The sequence below is a fragment of the Echinops telfairi genome, unplaced genomic scaffold (genome assembly GCF_000313985.2).
Source record: "Echinops telfairi isolate 266 unplaced genomic scaffold, ASM31398v2 ScPeMD7_7457;HRSCAF=8495, whole genome shotgun sequence".
Lineage (NCBI taxonomy): Eukaryota > Metazoa > Chordata > Mammalia > Afrosoricida > Tenrecidae > Echinops > Echinops telfairi.
The window spans coordinates 2,195,234-2,204,721 of NW_022111357.1; the positions used below are offsets into that span (position 1 = coordinate 2,195,234).

At 37.8% G+C, this 9,488-nt stretch overlaps 1 protein-coding gene across 1 annotated transcript in view; it reads left to right on the forward strand.

The window, feature by feature from the left end:
• Positions 1-226: 226 nt before the first annotated feature.
• Positions 227-9,488, forward strand: part of SCMH1 (Scm polycomb group protein homolog 1) — a 168,201-nt gene continuing 158,939 nt past the window's right edge. The window contains 1 exon segment of the mRNA XM_045298800.1: positions 227-308. The gene's annotated coding sequence lies outside the window, so the exon portion shown is untranslated.

The window sequence follows — 9,488 nt, forward strand, 5'->3', positions numbered from 1 at the left end:
TCTGCCCTCAATAATATTTTCCATTTTTAAAAGAATCAGGGTTCTGAACTTATAAAGCTTAAGGAAGTAAATTAGAAATTGGAAACCTAACCAATTTGCTGCCCAGGGGAAGCTTTGTCTGGGTGACCAGCCTGCTGGTTTCCTCTGATAAAAATATAATTTCACTGCGCGCCTCTTTTGATCTACAGCAGTTTGCATTTCTAATTTCTTTTTGTCTTTTGCTTTTAGATTTCTCCATCTTATTAAGGAGGAATGATGGCCTGTTTTTATAGCTGATGGTATCATGCAAAAACCAGATGTTCAAAAAGGTTAGAACCTATATTTATACTTGATACAATCATCTTATACTAGGCTTTGTTGAATGTTTGTTTCAAAAATTGGTTAGAATGCATATAGGACTCTCACCATTTCTAATTTACCCTGCAATTTGAACAAATCTAGCATGTCATTATATAGCTCTTTATAGTTTATAACGTGCTCTTCACATAATTATCTGATAGTCTTCACAATAACCTTATGAAATAGGTACTGGTACTGTTGTTCTTTTATAGAAACAATGGAAGGTTAAAAGAGTTAATCAAAGTTTGGGTAATAATATACTAAATGCAAGATTTAGCCCTAGATATTTTGCCTTTAAATCTTCTCCTTACTATATCAGAAGTTCATCATTAATATCAGAATTTAGACATGCAAATATGTAAGCTGTATAGCATTAGATATATATATATATATATATAAGTCTTTTTGAATTTTAAAAGTCCTTTATACATGTAAGGTATGGTTAGGTAAATCAGAATTTTATATTGAATATCTAGTATACAGTAATTTGTGGTGATACCAGTGTGTTAGTCTGGGTAGACTAGAGAAACAAATTCATGGACACTCAAGTGTATAAGAAAGAGCTTTATATAAAGAGCAATTGAATATTGAGAAAACATTCCAGCCCAGTCCAGATCAAGTCCATAAGTCTGATATTAGCCCATATGTCCGATACCAATCTATAAAGGCCTCCTCAGACTCAAAACACATGCAATGACGCTGAATGCAGGAAGATTATAAGGCCAGTGGGTGGGAAGTCTTGTGGATCCTGTGGAGTTGTAAGCTGGCACCAGTCTTCACGTTGCTCTTTCAGCTCAGGGCACTTGCAAAGCTCCAAGTGTCTTGTCAGCTGAAATGTCTCACAGGACGTGAGCCTTGTCAGTAGAGTCTCCAAGGGAGTCTCTCCCCTGCCTCCAGCGAGTTATGTCCTTAGCCTCTCCAAATGAGGTCATCAAGATCCGACCTGATTAACAAGCTAAATTCCACCCCTTCACTCATAATACTCAAATTGACAACAGATTATCTAACTACTACATACCAGAATCCCAGTTATAAGTAAAGCATTGTTATAGCGAACAAGGCCATTCCCAAGTTACTTCCTATTATTTTAGCCTTATCTCATCTAAGCTTTGTTATTCCTCTCTAATTTACCTTTACTTCTTTCCAACTGCTGACTGTTGTCTAAACAAGCAGACCATTTCCTTATTTTAGTACCTTTGTCCTTTATTCACTTTGCATAGAATACTTGTTCTTTCTTCTGACAGTCTTAGCTAAATCTTAGCACCTCTGTTGCAGTTTTTCTCAAATATCCAGGAAAAGTTAATCCTTCCTTCCTGTTTTCCCAGAACACTTTAGAAAGCAAATTTCTGTTTTAGCAAAATTCACATTATATCATGATTGTGTGTATAAACTGTTACCCTCCTAATAACCTCTGAGTTCTTTGTGAGCATGTACTAGGGCTTACTTGCCTTTTTGCCCTTAACACACACCCACACTATCTAGAATATCACTGCTAGGCTTATATTTATTTTGGCTTATGACAAGAATAACAGCGTCAACCCTCTCCTTGCAGGGTCCAGATCTTATCTCTGATGTAAATGGGAGGTTTATACTGATCTAAATGGGAGACTGACATATTCAAATTCCTTCAAAGCTTATGACTACATCACTGCCATCAAGTCAATTCCAACTCATAGGCACCCTATAAGAAAGAGTAGACCTGTCTTTGTGGGTTTTAAAGACTGCAATCTTTATTGGGGAAGACAGCCTCATCTTTTTCCTGGGGAGCAACTGGTGGTATTGAACTGTTTACTACAACACATAACCTACTATGCCACCAGGGCTCTCCTTAAAAGCTTATAAACATACATAAATTAATTTAGTACATAGTTGAGGTAGAATAGTGAAATCAGAGCTAGGTGAAGTTATTAAGAAAATATTTATCTAGGTTAAGGGTGAGCAAACTGTGACCCTAAGGCTAGGTCCTGTTCATCGCCTATTAGTATAAATAAAGTTTTGGGGTTTTTATAATATGCTTGAACAAACAAATTTATTTTCTCACAGTTTAAAAGACTTGAAGTCTGAGTTCAGGGAGCCAGCTATAGGGTAAAGGGCCCAATAGTACGACTGTCTGCAGATTCCAGCCAGTTTTAATCCCCTCCTTGGTTACAAACAAATCCTTGCTCCCAGTCTCACGGAGTAGGGAGGCAAAACACTGCCATCACAGCCTGCAGATGTGAGTGTCCACCCAGGGACACAGAAAGATGCACGATCAGGAACCCTCCTGTATGAAGTATTTATAGACATTCCAAAGACTTAAATACTGCAGAGCAGCATTTATTCTCTCTCTTGCTGTTCTTCTTGCCCTGCGGGCTCTCTGAAATACCTGTAGCTCTCTCTCCCTCTTTCTCGTTCTTCACCTTCTTGTGTGGCGCATGTCTGTCCCTCTGTCTCTTTTTCTCTCCAGTTCTCCCTTTCTTACTTTCAGCTATTCTCTCTTTACTCTGTCTTCCAATTTCCCCTCACCCTGCCCACTTTACTCTCATTCCATTCTAAACACCTGGGCAGGTCATTAACTCTAATAAAACCTGTTAATTAAAACCCATGCTCTGGGTCCACTTTCCTTTTATTCCCATTCTAACATAGGGGAAGATTTTCCCTATTGCAGTGGATCTCAACCTTCCTAATGCTGCGACCCTTTAATACAGTTTCTCATGTTGTGGTGACCCCCAACCATAAAATTATTTTTGTTGCTACTTAATAACCGTAATTTTGCTACTGTTATGAATTGGGTGACCCCTGTGAAAAGGTCCTTTGACCCCCAAATGGGATCACGACCCACAGGTTGAAAACCGCTGCTCTATTGGCTCTTCTTTCTCTGGACATGGCGTTCCTTGAAGGAGATCTTGTGTCTTGGCATCACTCTTCCCCTGAGCCTGTGAGATTCACAGCACGGTGATCCTTGGACCCGTCTGCTTCCAGCTATTTTTTTCTTGGAGTTAGTCTCTTTGATCTATGCTTGCTTACTTATATCTTACTTACTTACTTATATCCTTTTTATATCTCAAAAGAATTGATTTGAGATACAGGTAATCCTGTGGTGTATACCCTGCCCCATTAACGTGTTGTGGTTGTTAGATGGCATGGAATCTGCTCTGACTCATTTCAACCCTAGGTACAGCAGAAAGAAACACTGCATGGTACTGTGCCATCCTCACAGTTGGTCTTATGTTTGAGCCCATTGTTGCAGCCATGTGTCGATCCATCTTGTCGAGGGTCCTCTTTTTTTGCTGCCTCTTTACTTTTCCAAGCATGATGCCCTTCTCCAGGCTTTGGTTTCTCCTGGCATGTCCAAAGTATATTAGATGAAGTCTCTCCTTTCTTGCCTTTAAGGATCGTTCTGGCTGTGTGCTTATTCCAAGACAACTGTCTTTGTTCTTTTGGCAGTTCTCGATACTTTCAGTATTCTTCACCAGCACCATAATTCAAAAACATCGATTCTTTTTTGGTCTTCCTATTAAATGTCCAACTTTGACATGCATTTGAGGTGATTAAAAATGATGATGGCAACAAATGTATAAATGTGCTTGACACAATGGATGGATTGATGGATTATAATAAGAGTTGTTCAAGCCCCCAATAAAATTATTTTAAAAAAAACAATATTGAAGAGATTGAACTATGGAAACGTTTGAACAATTTTGAAATGATTGAACTATGGAAAATGCCAGGGCTTTGATCATGTGCACCTTATTCCTCAAAATGATATGTTTGCTTTTTAAGATTTAAAAAAGTTTTTTTGTTGCAGTTATGCCCAAAGCAACACATTTGATTTCTTGACTTCTGTTACAATGGCTGTTGGTTTTTGATCCAAATAGTATGAACTCCTTGACAACTTTGATTCTTGACCATTTATCATAATTTTTTGTTCCCCAAGTTATGAAGATTTTTGTTATTTTGCGCAGTCCTGATGTAAGTGATGTCAGAGCATCAGGCAGAGGGGAGCAGAGCCAAGTGTACGTCATTTGCATTACTGCATTAACAATGTCCTTTACTGCAGTGAGTTCCTTTGTTCAACCAAGGGGCACTGTCTAGAGATTTTTCAAAATCTAAAATCCGAAAAGATTTTCCTTTGGAAAACCAAGGATGGTTCCTTTGGGCACCAAGGATGACCTGGAACCGCGTCTAGGGAGAGTGAATCTTTTTATTTATTTATTTTTTCTATTAAGAAATAGTCCTGAGCTATTGCCATCTAGTATGAAACACATATATTGTTGATCTAATACATAGTTTAAGATGTTAAAAGAGCTAGGGTTAGAGGCGAAAAGATAATTATAAAGTCCCTATACGTGCTTGCTTGTTTATCAACTGGGAAAAGGTATTCAACTACATGGCTAATCACAAATTATGGATAATGTTAAAAGAACAAATTCTAGAAGACTTCATTGTGCGCCTATAACACCTTAACATCGATCAAGAGGCGGTTGTTGGAACAAACAAGAGGCTAAGTCGGATTTAAAAGTGTGCAGCAGAATTCTATATTGTCACCTTACTTATTCAATCTAAGTGAGTAAATATTCCAAGAAACTGAACCATGTAAATAAGATTGGGGCATCAAGACTGGAGGAGGATTTATTAACAACCTGCAACAAAATTCCCAACAATCACATGGGAGGCAGTATACAAGGGGGTTCCCACCCTCTAAACAAACAAACAAACAAACAAACAAACCAGAATTGCCTTAGGCAGAACAGAGCTTTTATAGTACCCATTTTGCCTGCTGGGCAAGCATTGAGCAACTCACTCTGAATTAGTGCCCCCAGTGCCATCACCTGGGAAAGTTCTCTGGTCACAGGGAATTTTTTCATAAAAGCCATATCACCCGAACCTCATTTTTTTGTGATGGCTGGTTTAAGAGAACAGCGTGGAACTGTGAAATTTGGTTTCCTGCTTGGGAAAAATGCCCCATAAACTTTTTTGATATTGAACACAACTTACAAGGACAGCACTATGGGAAAAACTCAAGTATACCAGTGGTTTCCTCATATCAAAAAAGGTGAAATGCCTATTGATGACAAACCTGGTTCTGGACATCTGCCAACTTCCTGATCAGACGAAAATATAGATTCTTAGTGCATTTGGAGTTTGTTCCACCCAGTCAGATTGTTAATCAAGCTTTCTATTTAGAGGTTCTGGAAAGATTGCATAACAGTGTGCAACAAACAAGGCCTGATTTATGGAAGGCAGGGATTGGTTTTGCCACCACAAAAATGCACCTGCTCACGCAGCCATCTCAGTGTGCCAGTTTTTGTCAAAATACAGCGTGCCTCTTAGCCCACACACCTTACTCACCTGACCTTGCTCCTTCTTTTTGTTTCCACAAATGAAGAGAGACATGAAAGGTCACCAATTTGACCACGTAGAAGAGGTGAATTAAAAAACGAGGGAGGTGCTGTTAGCCATCCACACAGATGAGTTTGAAACACATTTCCAAGAATGGAATCACAGATTTGACAAATGTATTAAGTGTAATGGAGAGTACTTTGAAGGTAATAAGGTTCCTTTGTTAAAAAAAAATTAAATACATTGCTTTCTCAAATAGAATGTGAATATGTTTAAAAAATAATTGTGGCAACATATGTACAAATATGCTTGATACAATTGATGTATGGATTGTAATAAGAGCTGTAAGAGTCCCCAATAAAATGATCTTTAAAAAAAAGAAAATACCATGGCGTAGGTCAGACACACCTTAGTCCTCAAAGTAATATCCTTGCTTTTCCACACTTTCTAGAGGTCTTGTGCAGCAGTTTTACCCAATGCAATGCAATGTCTCATTTGATCTCTTAACTGCTGCTTCCCTGAACATTGATTATGGATCCAAGTAAGAGGAAATCCTTAATAACTTCAGTCTGTTCTCCTTTTATCATGGTGTTACATTTTGGCTCAGTTGTGAGAGGTTTTGTTTTCTTTACAGTGAGTTGTAATCCGTACTGAAGGTTGCAATCCTTGATCTTCATCAGCAATAGCTTCAAGTCCTCCTCACTTTCAGCAAGCAGGGTTTTGTCAGCTGCACATCACACATTGTTGGTAAACCTTCTATCAATCTTGATGGCCCATTCTTCATTGTATAATCCAATTTCTCTGATTATTTGCTCAGCATACAGATGCAACCCTGACACGTACCTTCCCTGATTTTAAACCTTGAAGCATTCCCTTGTTCTGTTCCCACAACTGCCTCTAGATCCATGTACAGGTTCCGAATAAGGACAAGGTAGTGTTCTGGATTCTCATTCTTCTCAAGGCTATTCATAGTTTGTTATGATCCACACAGTAGAATGCCTTGGCATAGTCAATAAAACACAGGTCAACATCTTTCTAATATTTTCTGCTTTCAACTAAGATCCATCCATCCTATGTCAGCAATGATATCCTTTGTGCCACTTCCTCTTCTGAATCCATTGTGAACCTCTGGAAGCTCCCTGTCAGTGTACTTCTCCAACCATTGTTGGATGATCTTCAGCAAAATCTTAACTGCATGTGATATTAATTATATAGTTCTGTAATTTAAGCATTCTGTTGGGTCAACTTTTTTTGAAATGAATACAAATATGAGTCTCTTCCAGTCAGTTGGCCAAGTTGCTGTTTTCTAAATTTCCTGGCATAGATGAATCCTTCCAGTGCTAAATCAGTTGGTTGAAACATTTTGGTTGGTGGATTTCTTCCTTCAATACCATTTGTTCTTGCTTCTGTTACCTCTTGAAATCGCTGAGCATTGACTAGTCCTTTTTTGTGCAGTTACTGTATATTGTTTCCATCTTCTTTTGTTGCTTTCTGCATTGTTCAGTATTTTCCTTTTAGAATCTTATAACATTTCAACCTGAGGTTTTAATTTTTTAGTTCTTTCAGTTTTAGATATACTCAATGTGTTTTTCCTTTTTGGTTTTCTAGCTCTAGGTCTATGCATATTTCATGATAATATTTTACTTTTGTCTTTTTGGGTGATCCTTTGAAATTTTCTGTTCTGTTCTTTTACTTCTTCTTCTATTTGCCTTAGCTACTCTACAATTAAGAGCAGATTTCAGAGTCTCTTCTGACATCCATACTGATCTTTTCTTTCCTGTCCTTTTTTTTTAAACTTTAATTTAGTTGGAGTGGTATTTTTATTTCTTTAACAATTTTATTTATATATCACTCATGTACCATATAATTAAATGCTTTAAATATATTAAAAGAGATTGTGTATTCATCACCACAATTAATTTTAGAACTTTTTTCACTTTTGTATCCATTATTAGCTCTCCATTACCCCAAGCTCTCCTGCCATAACCCAAAGAAACTATTAATCTATTTATTGTATGTATAGATTTTCTTTCCTGTCTTTTTGATGATGTTTGCTTTCTTCGTGTATGATGTTCTTGATGTCCTCCCACACTTGTCAGGACTTCTGTCATTAGTGCTCAGTGCACCAAATCTGCCCTTGAAATCCAGGTGGGATAGACTCAAGGTTCTATTTTGACTCTTGTGGAGTTGTCTTCATTTTCTTCAGCTTCAACCTGAACTTAACATTTGAGCAATAGCTGATTGCTTCATAGTTGCCCCTTGGCCCCGTTTTAGCTGATGATATTGAGTTTCTCCATGAGGCATTTTTATTCCTGTATATTCCATCTGGAAAAGTCCACATGTATAGTCACTCTTCTGCTATTGAAAAGGGTATTTGCAATGAAGAAGTTGTTGGTCTTGAAAAATTCTGCCTTGTGATCTACAGCTTCATCGTTATCACTAAGGCCATATTTGCCAACTACTACTCATTCCTGTTTTCATCTTTCGCATTCCAATTGCCATATATTATCAATGCATCGTAATTTCATATTTGATCAATTTCTGACCAAAGAAGCTAGTAAAATCACTCAATGTCTTCCTCACTAGCTTTAGTGGTTGGTGTATAATATTGGAAAAATAGTCATTTTGACTGTATTTCCTTTATGTGGATAGATATTACCCCTTCACAGAGAGATAGCATTATACTTCAAGATAGATCTTGATATGTCCTTTTAGAGGATGAATACGATGCCATTTCTCTTGAATTTGTGATTTCTGGCATAATGAACCACAAGATATTCTCATTTTAAAATGTCCAAAATTAGCTCACTGACACCTAGGATATTGATCTTTATACAGTCCATTTTATTTTTGATGACTTCCAGTTTTCCTAGATCCAAACTTTGTACATTCCAAATATCAATTATTAAGAGATGTTTGCAGCTGTTTTTTTTTCTCATTTTGAGTCATTCCTCATCAGCAGGTGAAGATCTCAAAGACTTTACTCCATCCCGCTCATTATGACTGACTCCACTTTCAGAAGACAGTACTTCCTAAGTAATATTTTGAGTGCCTTCTGCCCTGCAGGGCTCATGTTCTGGAGCTATGTCCGATAATGTTCAACTTCATTTGGTGAAATTTTCAGTATCAAACAGTGTTCCACTAATATTCATAAGGCTTTCAGTGACTAATTCCTCAGAAGTGGACAGCCTATTTCTTCTTAGTTAGTTAGTTCTTAGTCTGGAAACTGCTTAAACCTGTTCACCATGAGTGACCCTGTTTGTTGAAATACCAGTGACAGCTTTCAGCATCACAGCAATACACAAGCCACCACAGTATGACAAACTGGCAGACAAATGGTGCCCTATCATATGTAATTGAAATATTTTTGGACCACATATAACACAAAGGGAGCCATAGCCTTTCTACATTTTCATTAACTATTCATTACTAGCTGCCTTACTTTTTAAGGATACACTGATATTCTCTGGGGTTCTTTTCTCTGTGTGTACAGGCAGATATGTATGAATGCTGCAGAAGGAGTAGGAAGAGGGCCATTGCCATGGAAAGATCTGCTCCATCTTCTTTGTTCACATCCGTTATATGCACAAGACAGGATTTATTGCTCTCTTTGAGAAAGGGATGGCAGTGCTGTTTCCCCTCCCCCTCTTCTGGCAAAACATTGTAGAAGAGTATTACCACCTCATCACACTTTCTCCAAATGAAAGAAAGGGAAAACAAAGAGAGCTGAAGGCTGAGAATCAGCTGAGAAGCACTAGGAATACTTGCTAATTCAAGAGAGGGACTGATCAGTGGCATATCCTACACAGCCCCCAATCTGTATCCTG